The sequence below is a fragment of the Pelodiscus sinensis genome, chromosome 28 (assembly GCF_052426305.1).
Source record: "Pelodiscus sinensis isolate ZL-2025 chromosome 28, ASM5242630v1, whole genome shotgun sequence".
NCBI lineage: Eukaryota > Metazoa > Chordata > Testudines > Trionychidae > Pelodiscus > Pelodiscus sinensis.
This window is the reverse complement of record NC_143079.1, coordinates 6,997,018-7,019,313: the sequence shown is the minus strand read 5'-3', so window position 1 is coordinate 7,019,313 and position 22,296 is coordinate 6,997,018. Positions and strand designations below refer to the sequence as shown.

The 22,296-nt window shown below is 51.9% G+C and overlaps 2 protein-coding genes across 4 annotated transcripts in view; one reads left to right on the top strand and one right to left on the bottom strand.

Annotated features, from left to right (window-relative positions):
- The window catches only part of RHOBTB2 (Rho related BTB domain containing 2), a 36,772-nt gene extending 32,166 nt beyond the window's left edge, over nucleotides 1–4,606 (bottom strand). The window contains exon 1 of the mRNA XM_006135529.5: nucleotides 4,466–4,606. The gene's annotated coding sequence lies outside the window, so the exon portion shown is untranslated. The remainder of the gene's footprint in view (nucleotides 1–4,465) is intronic.
- The window catches only part of PEBP4 (phosphatidylethanolamine binding protein 4), a 259,035-nt gene continuing 241,214 nt past the window's right edge, over nucleotides 4,476–22,296 (top strand). For all 3 annotated transcript variants that reach the window (XM_089773858.1, XM_075910840.2, XM_075910835.2), the window contains exon 1: nucleotides 4,476–4,601. The gene's annotated coding sequence lies outside the window, so the exon portion shown is untranslated. The remainder of the gene's footprint in view (nucleotides 4,602–22,296) is intronic.

Here is a 22,296-nt window from a genome sequence, read left to right as displayed (position 1 = left end):
CCTGCTCCTTCCATTGAAACCCATGGAAAGACTCTCATAAGATAAGGACCAGGTCTAAGGCTGCATCTAGACTGGAATGATTTTGCACAAATACTTTTAACGGAAAAGTTTTTCCATTAAAAGTATTTGCGCAAGAGAGTGTCTACACTGGCACGGATGCTTTTGTGCAAAGCACATCTTTTGCACAAAAGCATCCGTGCCAGTGTAGACACTCTCTTGCGCAAGAAAGCTCCGATGGCCATTTTAGCCATCGGCCTTTCTTGCGCAAGAAATCAACTTGCTGTCTACACTGGCCCTCTTTCACAAGGATACTTGCACAAGAGGGCTTATCCCTGAGCGGGAGCATCAAAGTATTTGCGCAAGAAGCACTGCTTTTGTACAGTACAAGGTCAGTGTTCTTGCACAAATACTCGCGGCCAGTGTAGACAGGCGGCAAGATTTTGCGCAAAAGCAATTGCTTTTGCACAAAATCTTGCCAGTCTAGACGCAGCCTAAGAGTGTTAGCTAACACATACATGTAAGGCAGGGCTGGGCAGGATGCGGCCTGCGGGCTGCATCCGGCCCACCAAACACTTTGATCCAGCCTCCGGACGGCATCTGATTGCTTTCTATTTATATCCTGCTGCCCATGCTACCGAATTTCCAGGCAGTGGCTCAGGCAGCAGGATCCTATTTAAATGGCTCATGACTCACGGTCATGGCGCTACCCTGGCAGAGGTCGGAGCCACAAGCAGCTGCCAGGCAATGCGGTAGCAGTGGGGCCGGGAGCTGCAAGCCCTTGGCTGTATTTTTACTTCAAAGCCTCCAGGCCCAGACAACTTTGGAGGGATGCTAGTCCCCAGCTCCGCCCCTTCCTTCTCAGCCCCACCCCTTCTGGGGTGGGGCCGGCCCGTGCTCACGTACCAAAATTCATTAAGTGCCTTCTCCCCACCGCAAAAATTATTACCCACCCCAATATAAGGCATAGTATCTGGCATGTTAATAGATATTACATGCACAATATAATAGATATTTAAGTGTCAGGACATTATGTTCATTGAATGCATTATGCACTCCCTGCAGTTCTGCTCAGCCATGTCACGTATCCCACTATACTTTGCAAAGCTGAAGTCAACTTTGACATGAGAAATCAGTAAGCCTCGGAAAGCCAAGATGTGTGACCAGCGTATCGGATCACAGGTCGGGGTGGACTTCCACACACAAATGGTTTGGAAAGTAGTGTCCAAGACGGAGATAAGAAAAGTACACACCAAATCCCCGAGCTAAGCAACTCTGATGAAGTGGTGGGCTGGATTTTAGTGAGGTTGAAAAGTTTTTGTAATTTGTGAAGCCATACTAGAAATACGCCAAGCTGAAATGCATATCTTGTGGACGTGCACCTTCTGCGTGAGGAGAACATACTGAAAATTTGCTTCCCAGAAGGATCTATGTAGGTCTTCTTTTTGTATAGTGAACTATTTGTCCTGTTTTCATAGCAAACTGTTTTTCTTTAAATAATACATTTGGCTAAGTTGGGCTGTTTGGTGTCTCTGGGGCTGGCAACAGACTTTGCTGGACCCTGGGAAATGTGGGGAGGGGGTAGGGAGGAGGTTCATTTCTGGGCGGGCCAGAAGGGCGGAGCCTCAGGCGGAAGGGGCGGGGTTAGGAACAGACAGCCCTCAGCACTGCTTGAACTGTGTTGTGCCTCCCCCAGTCCGTATGGGGCTCCAGCTGTGATTTAAAGAGCCCAGAACCCCAGGCTCTTTTAAATCACTGGGTCCCAGGGCAACTGACCCCTTTGCCCCCCCTGCTCCCCCGTCAGCAGCCCTGGGTCTCTTGAGCATTTTTAGAATGAACTGAGTGCAGTCAAACTATTGACTAACCTGATAGTCGAAACCCTGCACAACTCGAGGGCTCTTAAAGTGTTTGAAATATTTCTCTTTAAATGATATTTTACAATTTCCTGTTGGAACACAAGCCCAGGAGCCGTCTTAGCATTTGCTGCTAAACTCTGCCCTGGGCTCACTAGCTTCAATTGTGTAACATTCCTTCTCCCTCCCCCTCCGGAGAGCGCTGAGGATTTTCTCCTGCTCTCAGGGGTAGGGAGAGTAGGACCAGAACGAAGCTCATCTCTCCAAAGATCAAGCGGCGGCATCGCTAGCTCTCTGTCCTATAGGTAGGGTCCTACCAAATTCACAGCCGTGCAAAACACATCACGGACCGTCAAAACTGGTCTCCCCTGTGAAATCCGGTCTTTTGTGTACAGTCCCACACCTGACAGATTGCACAGGGCAGACCAGGCTTTCTCAAATTGGGGGGTTCTGACCCAAAAGAGAGTTGCAGAGGGGGTCACAAGGTTATTTTAGGGGGGGGTTGCAGTATTGTGAACCTTTGTTCTGTGCTGCCTTCTGGGCGGCCAGAGAGCAGCAGCTGTTGGCTGGATCCCTCGCTCTAAAGGCAGTGCCCCGCCAGCAGCAGCACAGAAGTAAGGGTGGCAACATCATACCATGCCAGCATTATTTATGTACCAGCCTTGATTCTGTGCTGGTGCCATCAGAGCGGGGCTCCTGGCCAGAAGCCGCTGTTCTCCAGCTGCCCAGCTCTCAAGTCAGTGCCGCCACCAGCCACGGAATAGCAATACCACAACCCCCTACAATAACCTCGCAACCCCCCAACTCTTTTTTGACCCCTACAATTAACAACCTTTTGAAAATTACAGATTTATATTTGAAATAATTACATTTGCCATTTTTAAAATCCGATGACCATGAAATTGACCAAAATGGACCAGGAATGTGGTAGACCCCTCTTTATGTGGCCATAATCACTATGGTATCTGACCACCTTCAAGGATTAATGGATTTCCTCCTCTCAACACCTGGGAGATAGAGACATGCCATCCTGTTTTACAGCTGGCAAATTGAGAACAGGGTAAATTAAATGATTTACTCAGGGCTACACAGGATGTCTGCAGCTGAACCAGAATTTAACCCAGGCCTCAAGGCCCCCATCCAGTGCCCTGCACACTAGACCAGTGTTTCTCAACATTTTTTTATAAAGTACCCCCTTTAATATATATATTATATATATATATAGCTCACAGACATTTACCTTCCCCTCTCCCCCATCCCCCTTCTGTTCTGAAATGTGATTTGTCCTTTTCATATGTGTTCATTTTTTTAAATTGTAACCTTTGGTATATATGGTTGTGACAATTTTCTTCCACTATTTGATCTGAGGAAGTGGGTCTGGCCCACGAAAGCTCATCACCTAATAAACCATCTTGTATTTTGTTTTATATATATTTATATATATATATAAGTATCCCTGTACCTATAGTTTTCAGACACACAATTTTTTTTTTACCATTGCAACACATTTTGTTTAAACAAATTAATCATAGCCAGGCAGGCGATGAATTTTTTGGGTGTAAAAAGTAAAAAAAATAATAAAGCGCTGCAAAACTTAAAACAAAAATTCCATTTTCTCCAAATATCAGTTGTGTTCACGCTTCCCCACCCCCGACTTCTCTCGAGTGCCCTTAAGGGTACTTATACCACTGGTTGAGGAACACTGCACTAGACCATCCTTCCTGGAGTCTCGGAGCTCAGACAACCCTGTAACTTCTAACAGGTTTTAACTGCTAGATGAAACATAGCCGGCGGTAAGACACCACTGCCTAAGAAGTTGTCATTCCTGGTTTCTATTCCTGGCTCACTAAGTGGCTTTGAGCAAGGCAAGTCCCCACTCCATGCCTCAGTTTCCCTATTGCTAATAGTTGGATGTGGACGGCCACATTTCTAAAGCAATTTGAACTCATGGGCTCTACATGCTGAGTATTCTTATCAGATGGGGAGCGAGGACCAAGCCACAGAATGTGACTGTGGAATATGAATTTCTCCAAATCAGTTTTTTTATTCATCCCATTACAGCAATTAACATTCCCTCTGCACCTGGGGCGTTTGGAGCCGATGTCCCAATGCACCTCTGTTCCCTTTGCATTGTCCCGGAGGGACTGGGTCTGGTTGCCTGTTCTCAATGCAGCACCCTTAGTGTTCTGACAAAAACGAGGGGGCCACCATGAATCAAAAGTAAAGCCAGTCTTCCACACAGGACATCATGCTCCCTGAGCGTATGGGCCCTGAGTACATGCAGGCCAAAGCTTATCAAGGGGCCTATTCTGCAAGGTGCTGACCCTTCCATGAAGCCAATGGGAGCAGAGAATCGGGTTAGAACACAAGAATCCACATCATAAGCATACAGACTCCTAGCAGTCCCCCCGCTCCATGCACACCGGCACTCTTTAAAAGGGGCCCTTCCTCCCTCCAGTCAAGTGAAAGACCGAACTCTTGCTGAATTCCATCTCAGAACTCCCTCTGACTTCAGTAGGACCAAGAGTGGCCCCTTGGATACAGCCATCAAGAGGCAAAATCAGCAACAACCAAGATTGAGAGCCATGTAATACACCCAGCACCCCAGCTGCTACCTGAGTGCTGATCCTTGTTGTCTTCACGCACGAGGCTGGACGTTCGTTCTGCTCTTCCACGCTGTCTCCCTGTGCCCAACGAACAGCTGCTAAGATTCCTTGTTCAGTTCCTGGAAGTACTAACTGGCCTGAGCAGGTAAGCTCCATTTTTATACTCTGCCCATGTGATCTGAACAAATGCCCCAGGGATGAGTTTTTGAATCAAGCAAAGAAAAAAAAGTCCTGGGAACAAAACTTGTTGAACCAGAATCCACACTCAGCAGAAAGGAATTTTCCACTTACAGATAGGTATTCAATCCAGCTCAGAGGTTTACACCCTGCTCTTTTCCTGAACTGCTGATCACATGTAGGAGGATGGGAAGGGGCAAAGAAAGGGAGAAAAACAATGGGAGAAACTGATATTATGCGTATACAGGGCTATAGATAGATGATAAACTAGATGTTATATAACATTTATCTGTAGATATTAAAGTCCTTTAGAAAGGTCGTTAGTATTGTGATCCTACTTTTACGGGTGGGAAAACTGAGGCACAGAGCGGCAAAGTGACTTGCCTAAGGTCACCCAGCAGAACTGTGGCGGAGCTTGGGAAAGATTCCCCCTCCCCCAGACCTCCTCAATCCCAGTCCAGTGGGCTATCCATTAGGCACCACTGCCTCTAGATAGAATGCGAGGAAGTCCAGAAAGATAGATATAATCTGTCTGGATGACTATGGAAGGCTGGCTCCGATGAACAGATTAGATCCAATAGAATCCCCCTGCTGCTTTACAAACTTTGCTGAGTTGCCACTCATAGTCTAACCAGAAAGCACCCGGGGAACTTTAATGGACACAAGCTACCAAGACCTTCGCATAAAGAGCGCACTCCCTGCAGTTTGAAGCCCCTGTCCCCACAAAGGTGCATTCTTCCTGGGCCTGGTTCGGGTCTCACTCCTGTGCTTTGCTGAGGCTAAGGCATGGGAACGGAGAGGTGACCACTGGCCAGGGAATGGAAAGGGAAGGGCGAGTCAATGGGAACGGAGAGAAGCCGGTGAGTCAGTGGGAACCAGGAGGTGATAAATAAGATAATGGGGACTGGCTTGGACTCCAGTCAGTGTGAGACAGGCATGTGCCAAACTGATGGGACATTTCTAAGAACCAAGTGTGGCACTTTGGCTATGTCTACACTGTGTGTTTTTTGCAGAAGAGGAAATGCAAATGGAGTGCTCATTTGCAAGTCTCACACTCTTATTTGCATATCTCGTGCTCTCATTTGCATATTCTTTTCCGATCCTTTTGGAACAAGATCCCTTATTCCTCAGAAAATGAGGTTGACAGGATCTTGCGCAAAACGGGGGTTTTCCGACAAATGGCCCCGTCTACACAGGGCTTTTTATCGCAAAAACCTCTTCTGCCAAAAGGATCGGAAGAGAATATGCAAATGAGAGCGCAAGATATGCAAATGAGTGCCACATTTGCATTTCCTCTTCCCAAAAACTGCCGCGGTGTAGACATCGTCTTTGTGTTAATCGAAGTGTCCGGGGTGAATCTCCCACCACGCGCTCAGCAAGAGGGAGCTTTGTCTGTGCCCGTCCAGGGACCCTCTCCCCAATGGGGGCAACGTTTAGGGTCTGCAAGCCCCACTCCATTGCTCTGCAGGCTAGCAACTAGCACACTTCACTGCATTCCTCTCCCGGGCACAGTCCCTTGTCCTCTGGACGTCTGTAAGGCACATGCATCTGCTGCCTCTGTGGAAGCAGCAGGGGAGCCCTATGGCAAGGTGTGGGGAGCCCAGTTCTGTGCCCGCAGAAGGGGCGGTGCCTCAGACGGAAAGGGGCGGGGCAAGGGCAGCCAACCCTCAGGGCTGCAACATGCCCCGCCCCTAGCCCTCAGAGCCTTTCGGAGCACAATGCGTGGGACTCCAGCGGTGAATGACAGGGGCCTGGGCTCTGGCCGTTGCTGCTGCCGTAGTAGTAGCAGTTCGAATCACCAGACCCCTTTGAATCACTGTGAAATGGGGCAATTTCCTCCTTTCCTCCCTGTTGATGGGCCTGGGAAGCAGCCCCTCCCCCCCCCCAGTTTACTAGTCCTACCTCAGCTCAACACACAGTGTAGTGCAAGGCACTGAAGTTAATTTAACAGCACGTAAGATAAAGATACAAATAAAAACACGTGAAAGGTTTTGGAAACACAAGGTTACAAATCAAAGAAAGACGTATCGTGTAATCTAGAGCAATGTTCCCTCCAATTTTTTAATTTTTCCCCTCCACGAGTAGAATAAATTTTGTTATGTGCACCAAGGCATGTGCAGATGTGCACCACCAGGATAAACATATGTTGTGGGCATTGTGGGCACTCTGCTAATCATCTGGGTAGCACCTGAATCTCTCCTGAGTGGCCGTCCAAGCACTCACCTTACAGGGATCACTGATCTAGAGCCTAAATTTGTTTACAAGTCACTTTCCTGTCTAAGAAGGCATTTCTCACCCAATGGTCAGTCCTTACAGAGTTTGCCCACCCCAGACAGCACCGTTCATGAGATTCCCAGGTGTAGTGTTATCTGATTATAATATGACCATCAAAACCGTCATTGGTATCACTGTGTCATACAACAAATCTTGTGCCATGTAGGACATACAGCCAGAAAGGGTTAACAATCCCAGGCCAACTGACCCAGAGTCAACCTGTAGAGGCATGTGAGAAAAATATGTAAATGGTAATTAAGGCCACTCTAGTTAGGCTAGAACTTTGAAATGCAAACCTGTATTGGTAGAAATTAGAGGGAGCACTAGTTATCTGTGTTCTCTTATCTCTTATAGATAATGTAAACAGACAATTCCTGTCCACCAGGATAACTGTTGATTCAGAGATCAAAAGGGAAATTAACATTTAGATGAATCTTTAATGAAATAATGTCACTGTCCAAAGGTCTCTTTAAAATCTGTGATAAACTGCTTAATGGATAAATTACCTTGTGCTAATTGCCACAATGTTTGGGAGACAGAAGGTTACATCAAAAGCCTATTTTGTCCCTTTGGACAGGATCCTTGTTTATCTCGTCAGAGGGGTAACAGAGTTAGTGTGTGTAACTGTATAAACAACACAACGAGGAGTCCTGTTGCACTCTATGACCATGGGTTCCCAAACTGGGAGGTGTACCCCCCTGGGGGGGGCGTGAAGAAATTCCAAGGGGGGCACAAGGCGACCCAGCCCCCTCCCCCCCCATGTCAATCTTCCCCTCCTCCCTAAGTTTCACTGCTATTTTTGTTTTTCTGCCCTGGTCTGTTCCTTTTTTTTTTGCTCAACAAGTTTTGCTGCTATTGGCGGGGGGCATGGGAGGGGGGGCGTGAGGGTTTCTCAAAAATCAAAAAGGCGGGCGTGATGCCAAAAAGTTTGGGAACCACTGCTATAGACTAACAGATGTGTCAGGTCATGAGCTTTCGTGGGTAAAACCCACTTCATCAGCTGAGTTGGAGTGGAAATGAGAATCCGGGGTATACATCAGGCCTGCACAACATGCGGCCCACAGGTGCTCACTGTGCGGCCCGTGACAACTACAAGGGGCTTGTGCTGAGGGGAGGGGGTCAGGTCAGGAGAAAGGGGAAGGCACCAAGGGGCAGGGTGCAGGAGAGACAAATGCCAGGGGACCAAGTAGAGACAATGAGGAAAAGGGCAGGAGGGGAGGTGTCAGTGGAAGGGGGACAGGGTGATGCTGGGAGAGGAGAGGGGAAGGGCATTGGGAGCCGTATGTTGTGCAGGCCTGATTTAATTGAAAAATTCTTAATAAAGTATCACACCCCCCCCAAATCTACCTTTGCGGTCTGCAGCTGTTTTCTTTGGAGTAATATGGCTCTGGTCGCTTTCCGAGTTGTGGAGGCCTGGTATACATAATAGCAAAAGCAGGTGCCTGTCAATTGTAGGACCAGTGTTAACGCTAATTAAGTCGAGGTGGATGTGTCTGATTCCCAGCATTTGATGTGGAAATGTGAATATCAAAAGAGGGAAAATTGCCTTTGCAGTGCGTTACCCAGTTAGGATCTTTCTTCAGGCCTAAGTTGCTAGTGTTGAATTTGTAAATGAACTCCAGTTCTGCAGTCTCTCTCTGTAATTGGGTGAAAGTTCTTTTTGTAGAAGAATGGCTACGTTCAAATCCATTATTGAATGCCCAGGGAGGTTAAAATGTTCCCCTACGGGTTTATTAGTGTCACCATTCCTGATGCCTGATTTGTGTCCATTTATCCTTCGGTGCAGAGACTGCCTAGTTTATACATGGCGGAGGGGCATGGCTGGCACTTAATGGCTTAGATCGGTGTTTCTCAACCAGTGGTACGAGTACCCTTGGGGTACTCAAGAGAAGTCTGGGGGGCACATCAACACAACTGAAATTTGGAGAAAACTGAATTTTTGTTTTAAGTTTTACAGAGTTTTATTGTTTTTGTACTTTTTACACTCAAAAATGTCATTGCCCGCCTGGCAACGATTCAGTTGTTTAAACAAATGTGTTGCAATGGTAGAAAAAAAAATGTGTGTCTGAAAACTGAAGGTACTGGGACAACATACAGGACTGGGGGTACTTATAATTTTTGGGGGGGTACTTTGTAAAAAAAGGTTGAGAAACACTGGCAAAGATCACATTACAGGAGGTACAGGTGGATGAGTCTCTGCTGTTGTGGCTCATGTGGTTAGGTCCTGTGATGGTGTCACTTGTATAGATGTGTGGACAGTTACTCACCGGCAGCCACTCACCACACCACAGAAGCAGTCAGCCAGGAACCTATCCCTGCTACAGACCTTATTGTCAACTCTGTTCATGCTCCTCTTTCCGGATAGTAACAAGCTATTGTGTCTCACCCCCGGGTGTTCACTAGTCAAAGACTTTTCTTGGGGTCTCTGTAAATCCTCAAGCTTGTCCTGACAGGATACGGCGCTGGTTCCTTGGGTATCCGCTGCTCTGAGGTGTTCGCTCTGAGGTGTTTGCTGGCTTTTAGCTCAGACTGTAGAGGCTTCTATACTCTACTGCAGAGGTCCCAAGTTCAAATCCACCTGGTGGCGGTTGCAATATCTCTGAGGTGTTCGCTGAGTGAGTCGTGAGCACAGGCATTGACTTATTTTTCCTAGTGGGTGCTCCACCCCCAGGCCCTGCCCCAATCTGTCCCTTCCCCCCAAACCCCCACCCTCATGCTGCTTCTTCCTGCTCCCCCCCTTGCTGCCCCTCCTCTGAAGTCCCCGTCCTTGCTCCACCTCCTTCCTCCCCCCAACCCTCCAAGTCTCCTTGCCTGCCCATCACTCACTGCCTACCAGCAGCCCCACCTAACAGCTGATTGGCCCTGTGCCCGGTGGTTTCCCATGGTGCTGGAGCACCCCCAGAGCCCCCAACAAACATCCCGCAGTCACCATGACAGTCAGCTGGACTGTAGCTTCCGACAGCGACTGCCCACAACCTCCTGGGGCGAGACATTGCAAGGCTGGTTGGACACAGCAGCACCAACGCCTGGGTCTGTCTGTCCCCGTCCCACCACTACAACAGGACGGAGGCTGCCACCGAATCAGCGGAAAGCCGGCAGAAACGTGCCAGGCCCTGGGCACAGGCAGGTTGTTTTCAGGTTGTTTTCTGCAGGTTGTTTTCTGCTGGTGCGGCTGTTGCCTCACCTCACCTTCTAATGGCGAGGCTGCCGTGCCCTGGGGGCTCTTTGGCCTGGCGCTGAGTCACAGCACAGGTACAGGTACAGCTTGTTCTCACAGGAGGCAGCGAGCTTTTCTCCCGCCCAAGCGGCAAGCCTCTGGAGGGAGGATGGATGGGATTTTAACCACCAACCCTCCCCGAGGGAACTCCACGTTCAACCCCCGCAGCAGTCAGCAGGAGGGGTGCTGTGCGTGAGAGAGGAAACCCAGTGGGCTCCAAGCCCGCACGGTCCACACGCTTGCAGATAGCTGCAGATAGCTGCCCGCTGAGAATTGTCCAGCTCTCGGCCTCTGTCAACTGCCTGGCATCAGCTCACTACACTCCCTCCCCCCCACCCCATGGCCTGTGCCAATGCAGCAAACTGCCCAGTCTCACAGTCTCACCATCTGGGATAGCAGGTGAGGCAAACCCCCACAAGCCCCCACCCCTCACCAGAGCCAAGCCCCTCCCATTGCAGGGACAAACCTCCAGCTGCCCATGGGCACCTCCTCACCCCAGCATCTACATCTACCCTGCCCCATTGTGGCTGAGGCAGGGAGTCCAGAGTAAGCAGGGCCATAACCTGGCATTTCGGGAAGGCAATGCCTCCCACCCACGGGGCCAGCTCCTACCCTCTGCAAGCTAGCCAGCCTCAGCCTCTATTGCCACGTGCAGCCTAAGGGCTCTGATTCTTAATCTACTGGAGCTCAGGGGAGCCTACACTCCCCTTGTAACCACCCCCAGGCAGATTTGAACCTGGGACCTCAGTGTCGGAGCTGCTACCGCTTAAGCCATAAAGCCAGCTGGCTTGCAGCTTAGGCCATAGAGCTCCCTTGTTCTTATCTCTCACTGTACGTGGTCTACGTGCCCCTGCATGGGACAGTGAACCATGCTAGGTGTGTGGGTTGCACTCTGTCTGGCTGTGATGGGATCTGGCCCTTTGTCATTCCCCGTCCCACATCTCTTCCGTCCGGTGTGCGTAGCCCCCTCTCAGCGTTCTGCCACAAGTCTTCCCTCAAGCCCAACCGCAGGTGCCATGGGATGATTTCAGCCTCTGTTCTTGAAAGAAAAAGATTTTAGCCCCGGGGGTGGGGGAGCAAGCTTCACGAGGCCACCCCAGGACTCTTGCAAGGTGCTAAAAGCAGAGGGCCAATAAAAAGATCGCCAGATCTATTCTTTTCGTATCATCTGCTGACTTTTAAAGCCACCCTTGCAACTTTTGGTGAGCCTGGCTCATGATTTTGGGATGTTTGACGTTGGCAAATCATGCATCTCGGCGCTATGTGTTCTTGCCCCTTGGTCTCTGATTTTCGGAGCTTGGGGGTGGGAGCAGCGGAGGGGAGGACCCCAGCTGCCAATCACCCAGACGCTGGACCTGCCCCGGTGAGGATATATTCCAGAGCCATCACCAACTGTTTGAATTCTCCGGTGACTCAGACTGATTGGAAATCTTACTCAGCAGCGGGTTCTGACGCAGGGCCTTAGAATCCTGGCTCCCTGCCAAGCGAGCAGCCTTTGGGGGTTTTTCTTTGTTTTCCCTTTGATTTTCCACCCCTGTGGTTTACTCGTTACGGCCCCGGGTTCCGTTGCAGGGCTCGCCGGTCCAGGGAGGCAGCAGTCCTTTTAATGAGGAGCAGGAAGTGGCCCTGTCAAACCCAGTCACCTTGAGATCCCCTTCCGAGGAAGTGCTCTAGAGGCTGAAATTAAATACGCAGGGGAGGGAGCCGTGTGGACAAGCGCATCGGGAGTGCCAGGGAGCCGACTCCAGCACCAAGGCTTGAGTGGGGGGCAGGGCTGATGCTAAGCCGTTTGGCGAGGCCGAGAGCCGGACAGTTTGCAGGGTGCTTGCGAAGGGGAGTGGTCAGCGCCCCTGCAGATGGGGTAGGACGGAAGCAAACATGGGGATGTGACTCAGGGGTTCTGAAGTATTTTGGGGGTGGGAGTGCTGAGCTGCACACAGCCCCCCCACACTCTCTTTAGACCTAGTGAGATCAGGTTGCTACGTCTCCCGGACCGGATTCCATTGCTGCAAATGGCATCTGGTCCAGGAGAGCTGGCAACCCTTGCTGTGCCAGGCTGGGGGCAGCTGCTGAGCCTTGGGCCAGTGGCAGGACCCTGGTGCTGGTGGGATGCAGAACATGTGGCAGGGCCAGGGGGCAGTAGGACCCAAGGGCCGGTGGAGCCTGTGGGGACAGCAGGTGATGGGACCCCAAGGGCCAGTGAGGCCAGTGAGATCTTGGGGGGAGGCCGGACCCCAGGGGATTGGCAAAGCGCATGGGGTAGCAGGACCCTGGGCTGAAGATGCCAGCAGTGGGGCTGGCCCCCAGGTACGGGGAAGCCGGATGCAAAACCTGGGAGTTCTGCAGCATTCTCGGCTTCCCTACCTCGGGTGTGGCTGGGCTCTCTCTTGCAGCGTGACACATTCCATCCCTCCTAGTGTTGTGGGGCAGACCAGGGCCACTGATTTTCATCCAGGGGATTTGTGCGTAAAGTCCCCTCTTGTCCCCTTCCAAGTGCACCTGGAGCAACTGAGAAGGAGCAGCCCTGGATGGCTAGAGCAGAGAATTGGGAACCAGGCCTCTGGAGTTCCTTCTCAGCTCTCGGAGAAGAGTGGGGTCTGTTGGATTAGAACCAGGGGAGAGCAGATTTGAAGCAGGGGAGAGCAGGAGTCAGGACTTGCCCTGCTAGGGGCAGGAGAGTGATCTGTAGAGCCCTGTGCAGATGCAAACTTGGTCTCCGCATCTGCAAAAACAACATGCAGAGATCTGCCTCCACATCAGCAGGTACCTGTGGCTCTGAAACAGCTGTCTGTGGCTTTGCAGGGCTGTCGTGAGCTGGTAGATAAAGCAGTCAGGGCAGCTAGTAGGTTCTAGTCCCAGCTTGGGCAGGAAGCTCCCAAATTCTGTGCCCTATTTGGGAAGGAAAGTGAGGTCCAATAACTGGAGTAGGTGGAAGTGGGACTCAGTGGTTAGGGCAGCAGTCAGGTCTCCGGGGTGGTGTGCCTGGCTTGGCCAGTGACTGGATTGGCAGTGTGAAATACAAGGAGAGGCTCATGTCATGCATGGGGGCTAACAGCCCTTTGACAATTTTGGGCACATTCATGCGGTGGACTGTGGTTTTAGTTAATGTTTTATAGGGAATTCGGATTTGTTTTCTTTGTCATCATTTTGCACCACGCCGTTTATATATATAATAGGCTTGGCTCTGCTCCCGCTCCATATATTGTAACTAGGCCCTGCAAATAATCACGCCAGCCCTGGATAGAGATGCCAGGTGTCCGGTATTGACCCGGCCAGTCTGGTATTTTCGCCTCCTGTCCAGTAAAAAAAAAAATCAGAAAATACTGGACACCTAAAATGTCTGGTATTTTCTGATTTTTTCTTGGCCAGGAGGCGAAAATCCCTGGTGCTTTCCTGGTTCCACAGGGAAACTGTCTGGCCCAGGTCAGGAAGACAAGATGGCGGCCGGCTGCTGGCAGCCTGTTAGGGCCGAAAAGCCTGAAAAGCATTTCTTAAAGGGGCCATCCTTCTTTTTTTTTTTTTTTGCTCAACAACTTTGGTCTCCCCCTTTTATTTTCTCAACAGAATTTTTCCCCTTGTGTTTTTTTTTTTTGGGGGGGGTGTTTGGTATTTTTGGTCAAACCATCTGGCAACCCTAGCCCCGGACACACACGCTCCATTACAGCTCTGACCAGGCGCAGCAAGGAGAGGGTTGAAGATGTTCCCAGGCAGACCCCTTGCTGTAGGATGGTTTAGAGCAGTTGCTCCGGGTTCTGTGCTTTTGGGAGCCCGTGGTGGCTGCCCCAACCATCTTATGGGTGGGAGAGATCCAATGGATTACGGGGCCCTGGTGCGGGGCAGCTGGAGTCACTCAGGCTCAATGCCCTTTCCTAGCCGGCGGCACTCGGCTTCTCAGTGGCACTGGGAAGCAGAGCGCTCCGGCCCCAGGGCACTCCGGTTCCTGCGGCTGCAGAAAAGAGGCGCAGCAGGCCAGGACGGTGGCGTGTCAGGGTGGAGAGGAGCAGGCTGCTGAGTTCCTGCAGCCCATGTGATCAGTGTTGGGAGACAGCACCTGCTGCTGCCCCATGCCAGGTCCCTGCCATCCTCCAGGCTGCATTGCTCTGGGGAGGGAGCAATGGAGTGGGGCTTGGGGAAAGGGTGGGGCTAGCAGCAGTGGGGTTGCACCAGGCACTGGATGGGTGGGGGGCAGGGTTTCCCTAGGCTCTGCACCCCCCTGGGAAAGGCTCTGCTCCCAGGGACCAGCAGGGAGAGGGTTAACCATGCCTTCCTGGGAAGACGGACTCCCACAGCTGCTGGCAAGGGGGGGGGGAGACTTGGCCAGGTGTAGTGCATTGGCTCGTTATCCCTGCCCTCGTTATGCACCTGCCCTAGGGATCCCTTCTGCCTCTTCATGTAAGCCCCAGCCTGAATGAATTCTCTGGGTTCGTATGGACTGGGCTCCATAGGCCGTGAAACTCCAAGGACATGGGGCTGTTGGCTGGACCGTTCCAGCTTCATTGCCCAGTCCCAGCAGGCACCAGTGCCACGGCTGTTCCAGAATGGCCATGAGGCTAAAAAGGCCCAGGAACAAGAGTAGAAGGCTCCCTTGCCCTCCAGCTGCTGTGGGAGCTGCTTGTAGGTGAGTAGAATGCTCTGCCTCGGAGGGGTAAGGGCCCACTGGCTGCCCAGGCTGGGGAGCAAGCTTCCGCAGGGATGGATGTGCTGGGGAGTTGGGGGCCAATGGCCTAGCTGAATGGTGCCTTACCTGTTGGATTTTTGCCAGCTTGGTTCGTGCACAGGCCAGTTCCCAGCACGAAGTTCGGGGCTACCCCCGGCTTAAAGCTTTTCTTGCATCTCCGAGTCCAACTTGCTCTGCTTAGCAAGAGCTTCAGACTTGGTGTGGGGAGCTCAGCCCTTCCAGGCACAAGCTCCCAAGCCCTCACCTAGCTGAAAACTGTTCAGCAACCCTGTTCAGGCGTCCCCTCGTGTGCCGCCGGGCCACAGCTGGGGGGCTGAATTCTCGGTTGTCCAGGCTGGGGTTGTCCCCCTCTAGCAGAGGGGTAGATACCACAGGGAGGGAGATTCCAGGTGCTGTTCCTGACCTGTGGATAACCAGGCTTCTGTCTGTGGGGATGGCCATTTCCTCAGTGCTAAAGGGAAGAAGGGCTGAAGTCTTGCGGTTGTGCTAGGCAGAGAGCCCCAGGGATTGTGTTTGTGTGTCTGTCTTGCTGGTATTCAAAGCCCTGGTATGAGCAATATCTAACTGGTGGTGCAGAGTGATCACCCCTTCCCACATGCCGCTTGTTTCTTATGATGTGGAGCAACAGGCTGGTCATGGGAGCAATCAAGGTGTCTTCCCTTTTCCTGTCCCTGTTGCACAAACCTCTCTTCCCCCTCCTCTCCCCACCCCTCACTCTGAGCGCTTGCTCTGTTTATGGGCTTGTAAAGGAACAGAACCCTAGGGAGAGTGTGCCTGCGCCGGTGGGTCTACTCCTAAAACCAGGTCTGAGGCCCTGTGACATCCTGCTCCAGGGAAAGCTGCATGCTGGTACAGCGCTAACCTTCTACTGTCTGGGCTAAACTAGAGAAGTTGCACCAGTGGAATTTAGCGGATCTGTACATTCCTACAAGCCCCTAGTGCAGATGCACCTAAACTGCTTTCACCCTTGGGTTTGACATATTTTGGTAATTGACTGAGGCACGAGTTAATGATAGAATCCTAAGACACTAGAACTGGAAGGGACCTCGAGAGGTCATCAAATCCAGTCCTCTGCCCTCACGGCAGGACCAAGCATGGCCTATATCAGGGCTACTCAACTTTGGAAGCTCCAGGAGCCACAATGATACTCAGAGCACGTGCCGAGGGCTGCAACTTGAGTGTGGTTGCATAGACCTGCAAATAGCTTCTTTCACGCTACCGGGCATGAATACAAAAATTAAGGCAAGACTACATAACATGCAAGCCCCATTTAGGTCAGTTCTGCTGATATTAATAAAATGTAATAGTGACCCAATTTCCGCACATAGGACAGCACTCTTAATGAGCAATGACAGTCCAGGAATTTACTAAAACGCATATCAAAAGAAGACCGTTATATTGATTACTCTTTTTGTTTTAGCTCTCGGCCGTATGTTGAGCCCTGCATAAACCCAAACTGCAGTGTGGGCCACAAACAAATGGTCTGCAGGCTGCATGTTGAGTATCCCTGGTCTATATCATCCCTGATAGCTATGTCATACCTGCTTGTAAATATCTCCAGCGATGGAGAGTCCACAGATCTGGATTAAGTGTGCCTACACTACTAGAGGCCGGCACCAATTCGGGCTTTTTCTTTCCCAAAGGTCTCTAATTTAAACCGGCACAACGCCTAGTTTTGCAAAGCTAGTCCCAGGAAAGTAGGAAGCCCCTTGTCTTGGTCTGGCGCATCTGCTGCATCAGGGTTCACACGGGGAGGCTGACGGCTGTTTAAGCCACTGAGGCACAAAAAGGCTAACGGTAACTAGGGTTGCCAGGTGTCTGGTTTTGAACCGGACAGTCCAGTATTTGAGCTTCCTGTTCGGAGAAACAAATTGAGACAATATAAATGTCCGGTATTTTCTAAATAAGACGTAGTGTAGATTGTGATGTCTGGAATTTTTGTTTGAAACCATCTGACAACCCTAACAGTAACCAGAGTCAGATCTTGAGGTTGGAAGGGCCCATGGAGAATGGCACAGGCTGCTGGCTGAGCCGGACATGCCTGGTTTCTGGGACTGCGAGAGGTATCCAAAGAGCAGGCTGCTTAGTGGCTGGTCTTGGGGCATCTTTGTCAGAGTGCAAGCCAGCCTGGGGGTGATGTGGACGTGCTTCATGCCCTCCGAGGCTGGCTGTGTCAAGGAATCGCACACCAGCACTTGCGAGACTGGAATGACGATCTCTCATTCCTCCCTCGGCGCTCGACGAAACAAGCCCCGGAGCCAGGGCCTATGGGCAGCTGCCCGCCTGTGACTTAACCTGAGATTCACATCTGAGTCAGCTCTAAGGATGTGGCCGTTCCTGTCTTACATAATGTGTGGCAAGGGAAACAGCTTGTGAATAAGCGGCCCCGGGGCCTTCCCACCGGGTGAATGGAATCCAACTTGGCCCGGGGAGAGACGAGCTGTAAACACTTATTAGTAACGAATATTTGTGTTACACGAGTGCTTAGACTCCCGTAGGGCCCTAGCGAGCGAGTGCCTGTCCGCAGGCGTTTACAGGCTGGTGCAGAGACTGTGTGTGTGTGTGGGGGGGGGGGGGGGGGAGGCGAGCAGCAGGTGGAAGTGACAGCTGGCCAGCAGCAGAGCTGGGACTGGAAACCAGACCTCCTGTCCAAGCAAGTCCCACCGCTTCCGGACGTGTCCTGTGGGGCAGACTCATAGATCGCATCGCTGCGACGTGTGGCAACAGGCCAGCAGATCACAGGCAAACCGGCTGCTGCCGCTCTTAACTCGACACCACTCCCGTCCCTGCTGTAGCAACGTGCCTCTGCGTAGAATTCAGAGCATTGCTGGGTGGGCTCGGGAAGCGAGTTTTGGACTTAGGAACGCTCCAGGAATAATGCTGGTGGGATGGTCCCCTTGTGGTCAGAAGGGTCCTCTGTACGCTTGAGCTTTAAGCCCTCAATGAAAAGGGGAGGACAAATGACACAAGGGTGGCCAGCAACGTTCCCTCTAATCTTTGGAATGTGGAGATTTTTCTCCATCTATGTGCGGAATAAATTTTATGTGCACCAGGGCATGTTTAAATCTGCACCACTAGCAGGGGGAAAAACCTCGCTGTGGGTGCTCTGCTAATCAGTGGGGCAGAATTTGAATCTCTCCGGAGCGGCTCTACAAGCGCCCAGCTTACAGATAACACTGGTGGTCAGACCACCATGGTTCTGAGTGGGTCACGGGGTGGAGTCATGCCATGGTGCATTAAAAGGGGCTCAACCTAACATTTTCTCTGCTGGGATCACTCTGCAACATGCCCAGCTTCAGAGCTGCTGGCACTAAAAACCAAGGCTCTCCCACCCACAGCCTTGTGTTCTCCGCATCTGCCTTGCCTGCAAAATGCTGATACTTAATATAGGTCAAATGAAAACTGTTCCCGGAATAGGAGACCTGTCCCCAGAAAGCTGCAGCTGTAAACCGCAGCCCAGGCAGGAACACTCGCAAACGCCATGTGGCTGCAAGGTGGGTATAGCCAGGTGTGTGTGCGTAACGCCTGTGACAGCATCGGCAGCTCTAACTCGCTGCGTTACAAGGCAATTCACACTGGGCAATTCCAGATTGCAAGGTCACCTCTGATTGCTTGACTCGAGAGAACAGAAGCCGGTCCGCTAAAAGGTATTACCTCACTCCTCTTGTTTCTCCAGGGAACCTGTCATACATATCAGAGCTGTCATGTGACCCTCCCAAAATGGGCCATCCGGGCACGCAAGTGCCAGAGGTGAATCCCGGGAGGGGAGTTCATGAATGGGCCAAGGATGACGTGGGTTGGAGCGAGTGTAGAGAAGAGGACGGGCTGCAGAGCGGGCAGGTCTTTGGCGCGTGTACTGCTCTGCAATACTGGGGGCGGGTGAAGAAACTGGTTTGACGGGATGGGCTCCGTGGCCTGGTCTGCACTAGACTCTCGGGGAAAAGACCGGCTGGAGGGACCATGGGGCTTCCGCTCTGGTATTGGCTAACACACACTGCTCTGAGCGTAGGGTGAAAAATACCAAAGCTGCCTGCACCCTGTTGATATCCATGCTGCTCTCCGGAGGGCGGTGCCAGTGGGGCAGAGCCCACAAAGGCCTTGTGCCCACAAAGCTGTTTTGAGGAAATAGACCCACGAGTAGGTTGTGGTATGCAAATGCCACGATGGAGGACGTGGTAGCTGAGCTCCTTGGATGGCCTCCCAAGAGAGAGTCAAATGCTGATTAGCAGAGAGCACACAGCCAGGAGCATGTGTTTCTAGTGGTGGTGCACATCAACACATGCTTTGGTGCACAGAACATTTATTCCACACATGGATATGGTGGGGGGTGGGGTATTAGAGGGAACAACCTGGTAAGCATGCTGGTAAGGCAACGCTTACTGGGTAGCCAATTAACCGGTTACCCCTTTACATCCCTAGCTTGAGGCCCTAGCTTTTCAATGCATTCAGCGTACAAAATGGGCTGGTGTTATGAATCGCTGCCCGCCCCCTACTGGATGGACTTGGAACTGCTTGACTGTCAAAGGCCCTGTAGCGCTAACAGACAAGGGAGATGCTCCTTTTGTTAAATGATAGGGACCTGTGCTGTTTGGAGCTGGGTGATCGGTTCCTCTGTGAAGCAAGGAACAAGCATGAAGCTTGTACATAGCGGCAGACCTGTTGTGCTACTTGGCTCTCTGCGTTCACCCTAGGATCTGAAGATGCCTTACAAAGGCAGTTGAGTCTCCCTCTCCATTTGATAGATGGGGGAACTGTGGTACCTTGATACTGAGATTATTTATGTTTATTATGGTAGTGCCAAGGGACCAGTCATGATCTTAGGGGTCCCTTATGGCAGGGGTTGCACAAACGCAGCACATTCCAGTCACCTCCCTGAAGTGTTTCTAAGTGTACTGTAGCTTCGGAGAGTGGCAGAGCAGAAAACCGACTCCTAGGTGGCTGACTTCCTCTCTCTTGCCACCGTTTCATACTTGAGGCATTTCTTTGTTGCTTGTATACGGCAAAAGAGGTCCACTGTGATCATGTAGGGCAGTGATGGGAAACCTTTTTGGGTTGGGGGGGGCGGGGCGGCACTGACCCACAGAAAAATTAGTCGTGGGGGAGGGGCGGGCTGCTCGAAAGTGAGACGAAAAAACAAACCCCGCTGAGAAGCAGAAACACACTCTCCACGTTGCCCTCTCACACCAGAGCCTGGGACAGGGGGGAGGGCAGGTTAATAGATTTTATGCACAACGTCTACACTCTGGGGTGGGGCCAAGAAAGAGGCGTTTGCTGTGGGAGGTGGCTGCTAGGAAGCAGACTTGGGGTACGGCATCTGAGCGGGAAGGAGGGTGCAGGAGTGGGCTGGTGGGAGGTAGGGTGCAGGAGTGGAGTGGGAGTACAGGCTCTGGGAAGGAGCACCAACCCAGCTCCCCAATGCTGGGGGGGAAGCTGGCCAGATCCGGCCCCCAGGCCGTAGGTTCCCCCCACCCTGGTCTAGAGGGACTTGCAGAACGCAGATCTCACTCTGCTGGCTGCTGTCTCGGTGCACAGAAATGGGCAGGAACTGCCTCTTACACTGACCGCTAGACTGAACTGAGCCTTGGCAGAAATCACCTAGCTGCAAGGGCCGCTTGTGCGCCTGCCTGGCCTGCGAGATGAAGAGACCTGGCTGCTGCTTCCTCTTAAAGAACACCTGCAAGATCCGCTCCCTCACCCCGCGATCGCAGGCAGAGGGTGGCCACAGCCTGCATGACAGGGCAGCTTGGGTTGCCAGGGGCCTGAGGGCTTCACTTAGAGCCTGCGGTGCCTCTCTGAGCGCAGCAAATGCCGGACGATTGGTTGTGAATCGTTTCCAAAGAGGCTTGTTCTGCCCCTCCCTGCCCAGTGCTGAACTTCTGACTTCAGCAAAGGGACCTGATTTTCCCTGGCTCCCTTCCAGAGGAGTAGGGCCCTGCCAAGTGCACAGGCTGTCTGGGTCAATTTCATGGCCCTAGGATTTAAAAAAATCATAAATTTCATGATTTCAGCTATTTACTGTTGCAATTTCATGGTGTTGTGCTTGCAGGGGGTCCTGGCCCAGACAGGAGTTGGCAGGATGGAGGGGGGGTGGGCACAGCCGTTCTGGACTGTTGCCTGTAGAGCTGGGTGCTCAGTCAGCAACTGCGGCTCCCCGGCTGCCCAGCCCTGAAGGCAGCAGCGCACAAGTCAGCATGGCCTTGTACGGCCGCCCTTACTTCTGGGACGCTGTCTGCAGCCCTGGGCCCTTTAAATCGCCGAGGGAGTGCTCCGGCGTGCTCTGGGTGGCTTTGAGGGCGTTTTTGGAGGGGGGAGTGGCGCATGGTGTGCTCTGGAAGCGCAGAGCTGCCCTCTCACTTGGCCCAGGAGCCAAGCAAGTCTGTCAGCTTCCCCCCACCCCACCCCGTGGGAAGGCAGTGGAGAAGGAAGGGTGGCACTCCCGTGACCCCTCTCCCAATAACCTTGTGACCTCCCTGCTACTCCATTTTGTCAGGAGCCCCACTGTGAGAAACGGGGGGGGGGGTCTCCCCTGTGAAATGTATGTGGGGTAAAGCACCCAGTAGACCAGGTGTCACAATCCATGACACGCTCCGTGACTGCGGATGTGGTAGGGCTCCACAGAGGAGGCTTAGGGGTGGCTTTTTCTGCCCTTGACACTTGTATGGCACTTTTGAGGAACAGAGCCCCTCCCCCCATTTTAATCTGGGACATGAGCCTGGTCCTTGCTAATCCCCTTCCGCGCTTCCCAAATAACACATAACGACTGAACATTTTCTCCTGGCTGGCATTTAAAGGGTTACATTCAAAGGCCGTGGGAAGGGGGGGCTAAGTAGTTTTGAGGAAAAAACAGGCAGGATCTTGGGGGAAGCTTTCAAATATAGAAGACTCCTCCTGGGCGAAAACAAACTGAGTCATTTGTCCCTTTGCTGGCTCCCTGGAGATTAGTCACCATCCCTTGACAAATTGGGGGGAAGAGGTGGAGCGATCAGAGACTGGTAGAAGCATGTGACCTAACAGAACACAGCTGTCACCATTTCAAATACCTGTTTCAAACACACGTTGAGAAGCGGTTTTCCTAGTCTCTCTACAGCTCCGGCCTTTTTACCTCCAGATCCAGCTGGCAGCTAATGCAGATGCTTGAAGGTAGAAATCCCTTCAGCTGAACTCGAACTCTGCCTGCTTGGCAACACAATGAATCTGCTGTCACCTGTTTGTCACGTGTGTTGGCACAGTGGCTGATGGTGCACCTTGTGCCATGCCTGAACCCTCATGGCTGTTACTCAACACCATGCTGGACCCCTCCTGTGTAGCTTTCCTCACCACCTGACATATGCTGCGGAGACCAGGAGGGTGGTGAAGCACTGGAACGGGTTGCCTAAGGAAGTGGTGGAATCTCCATCCGTAGAGGTTTTTAAGTCTCGGCTTGACAAAGCCCTTGATGGGTTGATTGAGTTGGGGTTGGTCCTGCTTTGGGCAGGTGGCTGGACTTGATGACTC